Below are 13,981 nucleotides of genomic sequence, written 5' to 3'. Positions count from 1 at the left end.
GCATCACATTATCCCATGAGATTATTCTATCTTGGTTATTCTATCTTGGTCAAAAAAAGAGAGCAGGTAGAAGAGAAAACAAAATCATTGGTTGTTGCTGCTTTAAGCATCCATCTTTACCAGGAAAAGTATGATACCCTTACTTTTTAAGAATGCAATCAACATTTAGTGTCTGCCTGCTATGACAGTGGGGTGTGGTGGTGAGGATGTGCAGGTTGAGTCTGGGCCAAGGCCTCCAAAGCTTATGATCTCAGGTGGATACAAATTCATGGTGATCTGCACAAGGCAGAGAGTGCTGGGGAAACACAGAGAAGAATTCAGGAACATTTTTAGACAATTCTAAGAGACTTATGGCTGAATGTTACAGGCTGGTTTAACGAATAGAAAGAGCGGCAAGAAAAACTTGCAGGCAGCAACTACAATTGATGGAAATTTTGACCAGAAAGGAGGTGAGATGAGAAGTTAAGATGCCTGTCTGAGTTAACACTGGTTGTTCTGGGTCCTCTCAGCACCAGCACCTGCATCCTGTGCTTGCCACCCCAGGGCCTCCCCACTTTGTCACCGAGGGCAGCTGGCCCAGGTGCATCTCTGAGGGATGGGTGAGGGGTGGTCATATCTTTATCACAAGGATGTGGGTTATCATTTCACAGCTCTTCCTGATCAGTTTTTTCATAGGATCTTCACAACCATCTTGTGAATGAGAATAGTAAGAACTCCATTTTCATTTACAGATATGGGATAAAGATGGGAGGGTAAGTGGTTATCCTAAGTTTTCCCAGGAAGGACTGCAGGTCAAGGAGAAAGGCAGGAGCGGTTTGTACTCGGGGAATCCTAGAGTCTTGGCTGCAGGCAGGAGGAGCCTGGAAGGAGGAGGAAATGTCCAGAACTGTGACTCCGTGTTCAGGAGTCCTTGGGAACCAAACTGTATTATCTGGATGGAGACCCATGTACTTTTCCTGTTTTTCCCACATCTGCTGTGGTATCAAAATAATACCCAGAGTGAAGAAGACGGGATTCTGAGGCAATACTTTCCAGTCATTAGTAGAAAAAAAATTGGCCTGACTGACCTCTCTCCTATTAGACCTACAGAAGAACAGCTGCTTCCAGCTACTGCATTAAATATGCATTCTGTCTGCTATAACTTTCATGCTCTTGGGGAGGGGTTCTGCCAGGGCCTTCTAAGTCTGGTCTTAAGTTATCTGGCTTGCCATTGCTGGTTGTCATAAAAACCTGCTAAAATGTAAATTAAAAATTCAAATTACAATTTTTTAGCAAACTCATTGGCTTAAAGCTCAACATTCTTTTGGACTCTGTGGGAGAGGGCTAGGGTGGGATGATTTGGGAGAATGGCATTGAAACATGTAAAATATCATACATGAAACAAATCCCCAGTCCAGGTTCAATACATGATGCTGGATGCTTGGGGCTGGTGCACTGAGACGACACAGAGGGATGGTACGGGGAGGGAGGTGGGAGGGGGGTTCAGGATGGGGAACACGTGTATACCTGTGGCAGATTCATGTTGATGTATGGCAAAACCAATACAATATTGTAAAGTAATTAACCTCTAATTAAAATAAATAAATTTATATTTTAAAAAAAAAGCCCAACATTCAGAAAACTAAGATCATGGCATCTGGTCCCATCATTCATGGCAAATACATGGGGAAACAGTGGAAACAGTGGTTGACTTTATTTTTCTGGGCTCCAAAATCACTGCAGAAGGTGATTGCATCCATGAAATTAAAAGACGCTTACTCCTTGGCACTTATGCCAAAGCCTTTGACTGTGTGGATCACAATACACTGTGGAAAATTCTGAAAGAGATGGGAATACCAGACCATCTAACCTGCCTCTTGAGAAACCTATATGCAGGTCAGGAAGCAACAGTTAGAACTGGACATGGAACAACAGACTGGTTCCAAATATGAAAAGGAGTACGTCAAGGCTGTATATTGTCACCCTGCTTATTTAACTTCTATGCAGAGTACATCAGAGGAACGCTGGGCTGGAAGAAGCACAAGCTGGAATCAAAAGAGAAATTGCTGGGAGAAATATCAATAACCTCAGATAGGCACATGATGACACCCTTATGGCAGAAAGTGAAGAGGAAATAAAAAGCCTCTTGAAGAAAGTGAAAGTGGAGAGTGAAAAAGTTGGCTTAAAGCTCAACATTCAGAAAACTAAGATCATGGCATCTGGTCCCATCACTTCATGGGAAATAGATGGGGAAACAGTGGAAACAGTGTCAGACTTTATTTTTCTGGGCTCCAGAATCACTGCAGATGGTGATGGCAGCCATGAAATTAAAAGATGCTTACTCCTTGGCAGAAAAGTGATGACCAACCTAGATAGCATATTCAAAAGCAGAGACATTACTTTGCCAACAATGGTCCATCTAGTCAAGGCTATGGTTTTTCCAGTAATCATGTGTGGATGTGAGAGTTGGACTGTGAAGAAGGCTGAGCACTGAAAAATTGATGCTTTTGAACTGTGGTGTTGAAGAAGACTCTTGAGAGTCCCCTGGACTTTAAGGAGATCCAACCAGTCCATTCTAAAGGAGATGAGTCCTGGGTGTTCTTTAGAAGGAATGATGCTGAAACTCCAGTACTTTGGCCACCTCATGCGAAGAGTTGACTCACTGGAAAAGACTCTGATGCTTGGAGGGATTGGGGGCAGGAGGAAAAGGGGACAACAGAGGATGAGATGGCTGGATGGCATCACCGACTCGATGGACATGAGTTTGAGTGAAATCCGGGAGTTGGTGATGGACAGGGAGGCATGGCGTGCTGCGATTCATGGAGTCGCAGAGTCAGACACGACTGAGAGACTGAATTGACTGAACTGAACTGAACTCCTTGGAAAGAAAGTTATCACCAACCTAGACAGCATATTAAAAAGCAGAAACATTACTTTTCAACAAAGGTCCATCTAGTCAAGACTACGCTATTCCCAGTAGTCAGGTATGGAAATGAGAATTGGACTATAAAGAAAGTTGAGTGCTGAAAAATTGACTCTTTTGAACTGTGGTGTTGGAGAAGACTCTTGAGAGTCCCTTGGACTGCCCAGAGATCTAACCAGTCCATCCTAAAGGAGATCAGTCCTGGGTGTTCAATGGAGGGACTGATGTTGAAGCCCAAACTCCAATATTTTGGCCACCTGATGTGGAGAGCTGACTCATTTGAAAAAAACCCTGATGCTGGGAAAGATTGAGGGCAGGAGAAGGGGACGACAGAGAATGAGATGGTTGGATGGCATCACTGACTCAATGGACATGAGTTTGGGCAAACTCCAGGAGTTGGTGATGGACAGGGAGATCTGGCATGCTACAGTTCATGGGGTCACAAAGAGTTGGACACAGTTGAGCAACTGACTGAACTGAGCAGACTCACATCATTTGATGGACAACATTAATCAGTTTCAATAATTTGGTTCTCCCCAGGTGAGGGCCTTTTAAGACTAACACAGCCTGGAAGATAACCTGGGAAGCAGAGGAAAAATCTAAATGAAGGGCTCCATGGAAGCTGAGCCAATGCTTTTTCCTTAGGTATGCATTCAGTTCAATCAGTTCAGTCGTTCAGTCATGTCTGATTCTTTGCGACCCCTTGTACTGCAGCACCCCAGGCCTCCCTGTTCATCATCAACTCCTGGGGTCTACTCAAACTCATGTCCATCGTGTCAGTGATGCCATTCAGCCATCTCATCCTCTGTCATCCCCTTCTCCTCCTGCCCTCAATCTTTCCCAGTATCAGGGTCTTTTCAGATGAGTCAGTTCTTTGCATCATGTGGCCAGAGTATTAGAGCTTCAGCTTCAGCATCAGTCCTTCCAATGAATATTTAGGACTGATTCCTTTAGGATGGACTGGTTAGATCTCCTTGCTTTCCAAGGGACTCTGAAGAGTCTTCTCCAACACCACAGTTCAAAAACATCAATTCTTTGGGGCTCAACTTTCTTTATAGTCCAGCTCTCACATCCATACATGACTACTGGAAAAACTATAGCTTTGACTAGACAGACCTTTGTCCACAAAGCAATGTCTCTGCTTTTTAGTGTGCTGTCTAGGTTGGTCATAACTTTTCTTCCAAGGAGCAAGGGTCTTTAAATTTCATGGCTTCAGTCACCATCTGCAGTGATTTTGGAGCCCCAAAATTAAAGTCTGTCACTGTTTCCCCTGTTTCCCCATCTATATCCCATGAAGTGATGGGACCAGATGCCATGATCTTAGTTTTCTGCCTGTTGAGTTTTAAGCCAAATATTTCACTCTCCTCTTTCACTTTCATCAAGAGGCTCTTTAGTTCTTCTTTGCTTTCTGCCATAAGGGTGATGTCATCTGCATATCTGAGGTTACTGATATTTCTACGGGAAATCCTAATTCCAAACTGTGTTACATCCAGTCCAGCATTTACCATGATGTACTCGGCATATAAGTTAAATAAGTAGGGAGACAATATACAGCCTTAACATACTCCTTTACCTATTTGAAACCAGTCTGTTGTTCCATGTCCAGTTCTAACTGTTGCTTCTTGACTTGCATACTGATTTCTTAGGAGGCAGGTCACTTCAGTTCAGTTCAGTTCAGTTGCTCAGTCACATCCAACTCTTTGTGACCCCATGAACCGCAGCACGCCTGGCCTCCCTGTCCATCACTAACTCCCGGAGTCCACCCAAACCCATGTCCATTGTGTTGGTGATACCATCCAACCATCTCATCCTCTGTCTTCCCCTTATCTTCCTGCCCCCAATCCCTCTCAGCATCAGGGTCTTTTCCAATGAGTCAGCTCTCTGCATCAGGTGGCCAAAATATTGGAGTTTCAGCTTCAACATCAGTCCCTCCATTGAACACCCAGGACTGATCTCCTTTAGGATGGACTGGTTGGATCTCCTGGCAGTCCAAGGGACTCTCAAGAGTCTTCTCCAACACCACAGTTTAAAAGAGTCAATTCTTTGGCACTCACTTTATAGTTCAACTCTCACATCCACACATGACTACTGGAAAAATCATAGCCTTGACTAGATGGACCTTTGTTGGCAAAGTAATATATCTGCTTTTTAATGTGCTGTCTAGGTTGGTCATAACGTTCCTTCTAAGGAGTAAGCATCTTTTAATTTCATGGCTGCAATCACGATTTGCAGTGATTTTGGAGCCCAAAAGAATAAACTCTGACACTGTTTCCACTATTTCCCCATCTATTTGCCATGAAGTGATGGGACCGGATGCCATGATCTTAGTTTCCTGAATGTTGAGCTTTAAGCCAACTTTTTCACTCTCCTTTTTCAGGTGGTATGGTATTCCCATCTCTTTAAGAAGAAGACCCATTATTAATGCTCTCAGAGCTCCAAAGTTAGGTTACATTCCTCAGATTTCATGCCACTAAATTCTGAAATATTTTAAAGAGGTTGTTTCTGACATCTACTTGTAGGTAATACATTGTGGATAGAATGTTATATATATAAACAGTGTATGTGTTTAAAGTTATATGAATATACATTTGTGAATCTTTTATTGCCAGCTATCTCAAACTCTTTATAGAAGTTGGCAGAAGATGAAAACAGTATATAAACAAAAAGTCATTTGAAGAAGGATACAAAAGATTGTGGTGTACAATACACATCCCTTCCTTGAAGTCAACTTCATTTCTTTCTCCTACATTCCCAGGAATTCCAAAAAGCCCAGTTAAACCTACACACATAATTCCCCCCATCTGCTTGGATTTCAGGCCCATATGGTGGCCCATATCACCATGGCCAATGTTTCTACACCTCTGTCACACTGGCAAAGAGACAATAATGGATATATAGAAAGAAACATATTGTCCCAGAAGTAAGTGACTCAAGTCCTGATGCCCCCCAAATAAAGAGAATCATTACTTTTATATATTTCCCAATTGGAGCACACTATTTGGGAAATTCTATCCAAAGTCCATGAATCCACATGAACAAATTAAAAGAAATTCTTAGATGAAATCTTTCACTTTAGAGAAAATGGTGATTTTTTACAGTTCAGAAAAGTCCTTTAATTTGCAGAGAATGACAGCCTATACCTAGAGAGGTTATTCCACTAGCCCAGTACTGTGCTAAGACAGGGTTTAGGACAAATCTTCCTGCATATTAAAAGGGAGGGTAAGACTCTACACCCATTCTCAATCTTAGTAAAAACTGGGATATACCAACAACATGAAAAAGATGGTAATGGGAATTAAATGAGGTCACACACAAAAGTGTTAACCAGTTCATGCATAACATACAGAAACTCTAACTCCACCATTACTATCATCAGTGTGCTCTGGGTGCCAGCAGCCAGGGGAGGAGGGATGAGGTGTTCATAGATTGATGAGCCCAAAGAATCTTAAGAATCTCATGAAGTTGAGCCCTAACAGGCCTCTCATTCTAACCACTAGAACGGTTTAATATTATCCAAGAACGTATAAGAGCAAGTACAATTTTTCCTAGATGTGGTGATGAGGTCACCTGTATCAAAGTGACTGTGGCTTTTCTTTAGTCACAGTGAAATTCACATCTGAGGTCTATTTTGTTTGAAGATGCACTTTTAAAATAATATGACCAATAAACTTCATGTCTACTATAGTTTTTGTCCTGTCTGAATTATCCTGCCAACTCTAAGCCTTCCAAAGACTGACAAATTTTGGGACATGGCAGTAAGTAACATTTTTTGAGATGTTTCTTTTCTTCTTTAATATATATTTTAAAGAGAAGTTTCTTTTCTTATTCTGTATCATTTTTCTCATTCAAGTTATCCTTTTTCTTAGTGAAGACTTGCTGTTTTGAAACTCCTAAGCATTTATGGAAGAGTTTTGACAAGAAAATGCACTTGTCATAGCAAACACTCTCTTCCAACAACACAAGAGAAGACTCTACACATGGACATCACCAGATGGTCAACACCGAAACCAGATGATTATATTCTTTGCAGCCAAAGATGGAGAAGCTCTATACAGTCAAGAAAAACAAGACCAGGAGCTTACTGTGGCTCAGATCATGGACTCCTTACTACCAAATTCAGACTCTAATTGAAGAAAGTAGGGAAAACCACTAGACCATTCAGGTATGACCTAAATCATATCCCTTATGATTATACAGCAGAAGTGAGAAATAGATTTAAGGGCCTAGATCTGATAAGTGCCTGATGAACTATGGAATGAGGTTCATGACATTGTACAGAAGACAGGGATCAAGATCATCCTCATGGAAAAGAAATGCAAAAAAGCAAAGTGGCTGTCTGGGGAGGGCCTTACAAATAGCTGTGAAAAGAAGAGAGGCGAAAAGCAAAGGAGAAAAGGAAAGATATAAGCTTCTGAATGCAGAGTTCCAAAGAATAGCAAGAAGAGATAAGAAAGCCTTCTTCAGCGATCAATGCAAAGAAATAGAGGAAAACAACAGAATGGGAAAGACTAGAGATCTCTTCAAGAAAATTAGAGACACCAACGGAACATTTCATGCAAAGATGGGCTCGATAAAGGACAGAAATGGTATGGACCTAACAGAGGCAGAAGATATTAAGAAGAGGTGGCAAGAATACATGGAAGAACTGTACAAAAAGATCTTCACAACCCGGATAATCATGATGATGTGATCACTAATCTAGAGCCAGACATCTTAGAATGTGAAGTCAAGTGGGCCTTAGAAAGCATCACTACGAACAAAGCTAGTGGAGGTGATGGAATTTCAGTTGAGCTCTTTCAAATCCTGAAAGATGATGCTGTGAAAGTGCTGCACTCAATATGCCAGCAAATTTGGAAAACTCACAAGTGGCTACAGGACTTGAAAAGGTCAGTTTTCATTCCAATCTCAAAGAAAGGCAATGCCAAAGAATGCTCAAACTACCACACAATTGCACTCATCTCACATGCTAGTAAAGGAATGCTCAAAATTCTCCAAGCCAGGCTTCAGCAATATGTGAACCATGAACTTCCTGATGTTCAAGCTGGTTTTAGAAAAGGCAGAGGAACCAGAGATCAAATTGCCAACATCCGCTGGATCATGGAAAAAGCAAGACAGTTCCAGAGAAACATCTATTTCTGCTTTACTGACTATGCCAAAGCCTTTGACTGTGTGGATCACAAGAAACTGTGGAAAAAGAGATGAAACTCTGAAAGAGATGAGAATACCAAACCACCTAACCGGCCTCTTGAGAAATCTGTATGCAGGTCAGGAAGCAACAGTTAGAACTGGACATGGAACAACAGACTGGTTCCAAATAGGAAAAGGTGTATGTCAAGGCTGTATATTGTCACCCTGCTTATTTAACTTCTATGCAGAGTACATCAGAGGAACGCTGGACTGGAAGAAACAGAAACTGGAATCAAGATTGCCGGGAGAAATATCAATAACCTCAGATATGCAGATGACACCACCCTTATGGCAGAAAGTGAAGAGGAACTCAAAAGCCTCTTGATAAAAGTGAAAGAGGAGAATGAAAAAGTTGGCTTAAAGCTCAACATTCAGAAAACGAAGATCATGGCATCTGGTCCCATCACTTCATGGGAGATAGATGGGGAAACAGTGGAAACAGTGTCAGACTTTATTTTTTTGTGCTCTAGGGTCACTGCAGATGGTGACTGCAGCCATGAAATTAAAAGACACTTACTCCTTGGAAGAAAAGTTATGACCAACCTAGAGAACATATTGAAAAGCAGAGACATTACTTTGCCGACTAAGGTCCATCTAGTCAAGGCTATGGTTTTTCCAGTGGTCATGTATGGATGTGAGAGTTTGACTGTGAAGAAGGCTGAGTGCCGAAGAATTGATGTTTTTGAACTGTGGTGTTGGAGAAGACTCTTGAGAGTCCCTTGGACTTCAAGGAGATCCTACCAGTCCATTCTGAAGGAGATCAACCCTGCGATTTCTGTGGAAGGAATGATGCTAAAGCTGAAGCTCTAGTACTTTGGCCACCTCATGCGAAGAGTTGACTCAATGGAAAAGACTCTGATGCTTGGAGGGACGGAGAAGGCAATGGCATCCCACTCCAGTACTCTTGCCTGGAAAACCCCATGGGCGGAGGAGCCTGGTAGGCAGTAGTCCACGGGGTCGCTAAGAGTCAGACACGACTGAGCAACTTCATTTTCTCTTTTCACCTTCATGCACTGGAGAAGGAAATGGCAACCCACTCCACTGTTCTTGCCTGGAGAATCCCAGGGATGGGGGAGCCTGATGGGCTGCTGTCTATGGGGTCGCACAGTGTCGGACACGACTGAAGCGAGTTAGCAGCAGCAGCAGCAGCAGCTGGGAGGGATTGTGGGCAGGAGGAGAAGGGGACGACTGAGGATGAGATGGCTGGATTGCATCACGGACTCGATGGACATGAGTTTGAGTGAACTCCGGGAGATGGTGATGGACAGGGAGGCCTGGCGTGCTGCGATTCATGAGGTCGCAAATAGTCGGACACAACTGAGCAACTGAACTGAACTGAACTAAGGGGAAAAGTGCTGGACCTCTGAATCAACAAAACCAAACAAGATTATTCAATATAGATCAAAGAAAAGATCAATTTGACATTTACTATTTTATGCACCATGAACTGGTACACTGATACCAGTGGAAATACAAAATCTGTATTTTGTAAAATCATGAATCTCAGGAAATTGAACTGTGTCTACTCCAGGTCGGCATTCTTGGTGGAAGCAAGTAGCCTGGTTAGGTTGTCAGGATGACTAAGGCAGAGGATAGGTCCCCACCACCTATGGAAGGAAGTCCCATGGCATCTTTCATCCTCCAAAAGGATGCTGTGTTGTGAGCAGCTGTTTATGACAAGCCACACTGGTTTCTAAATGACTTGTAAGTGAAATATATAAAAAAGCAGCAAAGAAAAGAAAATAATGCTTGTGAAAATGTTAATGGTTTTGTTTAAAAGCCTGTCCAACCAAAAAACTAGAAAAATAAGACCTTGCTTTATTGCTAGAGGCTATGACAAGTTTTCTCATAACCCAGAAATCCACAATTCTCTAGATCTAGCCAATAAGCCAAGAAGTAATGGTTATGCCATGCTTCCAAATACCAATAATGGATGACACTTCATAAGACTTGTCATGAGCCCCAATCTCAAGTATTTCACAGGCTTTATATAATCTCATTCTCACATCAACATGAGGAGGGATTATCCTCTCCATTTGCAAGGCAGGAAACTGATACTCAGAGAGACTAATTGATTTGCCCAAATTCAAACAATTCAGTCATTATGACCCCAAGTCTTTTCTTTTAACTTCTGCCTGATACTGTACCACATATAGATACTGTATCACATATCATATATTTCCCCTTCTGTCTGAATTTTCTAACCCTGTTGGGTTTCTTGTGGTTCTATCTGGTCTCTCCCATGAGGGGGCCAGTTCTAGATTCCCAGCTACTTAGGGAATAACAGCCTGTTCAGTTCAGAGAGCAGAATGATCATTAAAAGATCTTAAAAGTGCTCACTGGGCTTCCCTGGTGGCTTAGTAGTAAAGAATCTGCCTGCCAGTGTAGGAGATGCGGGTTTGATCCCTGGATCAGGAAGATCCTCTGGAGAAGGAAATGGCAACCCACTCCAGTATTCTTGCCTGGGAAATCCCATGGACAGAGGGGCCTGGAGCACTGCAGTCCATGGGGTCACAAAGAGTCGAACACAACTAAGAGACTAAATGGCAACAGCAGTGGTTCATTCTGTTCCTAGTTTTTCAGACACTCCGTCTACCCGATCTAATTTCTTGAATCTATTCCTCACTTCCATTGTATAACCATAAGAGATTTGATTTAGGTCAAACCTGAATGGCCTAGTGGTTTTCCCTACTCTCTTCATTTAAGCCTGAATTTTGCAATAAGGAATTGATGGTTGGAGCCATAGTCAGCTCCAGGTCTTGTTTTTGCTGACTGTATAGAGCTTCTCCATTTTCAGCTGAAAAGGACCATAATCAATCTGATTTTGGTGTTGATCATTTGGTGATGTCCTTGTGTAGAACTGTCCCTTGTGTTGCTGGAAGAGGCTGTTTGCTATGACTAATGTGTTCTCTTAACAAAACTCTGTTAGCCTCTGCCCTGCTTCATTTTGTACTCCAAAAGCCAAACTTGCCTGTTACTCCAGGCATCTCTTCACTTCCTCCTTTTGCATTACAATTCCTTATGATGAAAAGGGCATCTCTTTTTGGTATTAGATCTAGAAGGTATTGTAGGTCTTCATAGAACCAGTCAACTTCAGCTTCTTTGGCATTAGTAGCTGGGGCATAGGCTTGTATTACTGTGATGTTGAATGGTTTGCCTTGGAAGAGAACTGAGATCATTCTGTCGTTTTTGAGTTTGTACCCAAGGACTGCATTTTAGACTCTTTTTTTTTTTTTTCATTTCAGACTCTTTTGTTAACTATTACAGCTTCTCCATTTCTTCTAAGGGATTCTTGCCCACAGAAATAGATACAATGGTCATCTGAATTAAATTTTCCCATTCTTGTCCATTTTAGTTCACTGATTCCTAAGATGTCAATATTCACTCTTGTCATCTCCTGCTTGCTTGACCACATTCAATTTACATAGATTCATGAACCTAACATTCCAGGTCCCTATGCAATATCATTCTTTACAGCATTGGACTTTACTTTTACCAAAAGACACATCCACAACTGAGTGTCATTTCCACTTCGGCCCAGCTGCTTCATTCTTTCTGGAGCTGTTAGCAATTGCCCTCCACTCTTCCCCAGTAGCATATTGGATCCCTTCCAACCCAGAGGGCTCTACTTACAGTGTCATATATTTTTGCCTTTTCATACTGTTCACGGGGCTCTCAGCAAGAATACTGGAGTGGTTTATCACTTCCTCCTTCAGTGGACAATGTTTTGTCAGAACTCTCCACTATGACCTGTCCATCTTGGGTGGCCCTGCATGGCATGGCTCACAGCTTCATTGAGTTACACAAGCCCCTTCACCAGGACAAGGCTGTGATCCATGAAGGCAGAAAGGACATGAGGATTCAGTCATTTAAACTCAGCCAAGCTGATGATTGTCATTGTTTTCTCTTCCTGAATAAGGTGTGTGTGAGGAAGAAAGGTTTTGCAATTTAGTTTTCCTCAATAAATTAAAGCATTTTGCTGAGGGCAGCTGTATGCAACTTCTGATGCTCAGAAAAGTCCCTTTTTTGAAATTTAATAAGTGATATTTTTGGTATTTTTAAATTTATTTATTTTTAATTTAAGGATAATTAAAATGCCTAAATTTAACTTCCATATCTTACCTTCATTTTCACTTGTTTTATTTGTAGGAAGACTTCTTGAAGGTGATGATATCAATGACAAAAACAGTGCATAATTGAGACTCCTTACTCAGTCTTATTTAGGACTTTGGAAAATTGTATGAAAATTATGTTAATGTGAAATATTTAGTGCCCAATGGTCAGTTTTGAAAACAACTGATTTTTATTCTGTGAGTCTACATAAGAAAGTGTCCCTTAAGATCTTCAAGAATTACAAACCTAGAGAATACAAACACTGAGAAGGTACTTACGGGCCTGGAAACTGTGTCTGACAATAAATTTAATGCAACATAATGCCGCTGTCATCAGACAACTTTTCTCACTTAAAAATACATAACGGTGTTTTAAAAATAACTACCTACTACTTAGTGCTCAACATGCATTTAGATGTTATGAAAAGAATAAGATTAAAACAACTTCATTTTGTCTTCCCACAACATTTATGGAGTTGGTAGTATTTTCTCTATTTTACTGAGAGGAGACTGGCTTTGTGGGGTAGAGACAGGAAGGAGAGCTGGGATTCAAGCTTGGAAAGGGAGACTGCAGGGCTTCCCACGCCACTGTACTTTAAAACTGTCAACATCATAAATGATTATCAGGTGGAATCACACTACATAAATTGATTTTTTTAGGCTGCTTTTCCTTCACCCTTTTAAAAATGGTGAACAGCTCCAATCTGCCCAACAACTATACTGTGACTGAACAGGCAACTTCTCTGGCCGCTGTGAGAGTCAGTGCACAGGATGGGGCACACACGCATGATCGCCCTCTAGTGGGATGTGGTCTCTGAGTGACATCGTCTGAGTGGATGGACTGTCCTGCAGTGCGGACCACTACTCAGAATTCAGGGCTTCCCTTAGCCACACTTGGCATCACTATTACAAAATATTAAATAAATTATCTGAGATATCATTTAAGGGAATGAGAAAGAATTAAATGAGGAAAAGTATATGAAATAAACACTTTAGAAGTAATAAAAATAAAAATGATCAAGAATCTTCCAAGGTTTATCAAATACACCAAGGATAAGCAGAATCATAAAAAATGAATGGAAAACACTTGGCACAAACTATGTCCTTTAAAATAAAATTGAGCAACCCCCTTCCAGCCCCTTTCCTTCCCTCCTCTCAGTTGGTGAAGGGAGAGAAAGATAGGTTCTTACACAGGAACCTTGCTTCCAGCAGCACCTCCAGCCCCACCATCCACAGCAGCCTTTTCTTTTCATCTGGGATGAAAGGTCTCCTCCTAGAAGCTCCGCCCACCTCCTGGACCAGGCTCCCTAACTGCCTCCAGCCCCCACATCCAGTTTGCCTTCCAGGACTTCCTCCACAGAGCTCCCACAATTAGGATTCCAAAGGCAGCAAGGGGTGAATCTCTGGATGTCTCCCTCCTGAAAGGAGGCTGGAGGAGACCACCCATGAAGGGATGGGTCTAGCTCACCCCTGTTCTTCAGGACCTCAACTCTAATCACTGTTTGTTGAAGGGAAGGAGGGAGAGAGAGAAATGCCACCCACCACCTCACACACACATGCAACTCACGAACTGTACACCCCAACACCCAGCAATACCCCCTCAACCCTATATTCCAGATGGGCCTCTCTCCTGCTTCATTCAAACTCCTTCCAGGAGTAGCCTGTCTTCACCTCAACTCCCTCCACACCTCCTGGATTTTCAGCCCTTGGCACTCTGTCCTCCTCACATCTGAAACCTGCTTCTCGGGTCACCAACACCTCCTGATTCCAAATCAACCAA

At 42.1% G+C, this 13,981-nt stretch overlaps 1 protein-coding gene across 1 annotated transcript in view; it reads right to left on the bottom strand.

Moving 5' to 3' along the window:
* The window catches only part of LOC108637259 (multidrug resistance-associated protein 4-like), a 92,712-nt gene that overhangs the window by 60,283 nt on the left and 18,448 nt on the right, over positions 1–13,981 (bottom strand). The gene's annotated exons all lie outside the window — the stretch shown is intronic.

The sequence above is a fragment of the Capra hircus genome, chromosome 12 (assembly GCF_001704415.2).
Source record: "Capra hircus breed San Clemente chromosome 12, ASM170441v1, whole genome shotgun sequence".
NCBI classification, from domain to species: Eukaryota; Metazoa; Chordata; class Mammalia; order Artiodactyla; family Bovidae; genus Capra; species Capra hircus.
The sequence above is the reverse complement of the archived record's forward strand: the minus strand, read 5'-3'. Positions and strand labels throughout refer to the sequence as shown.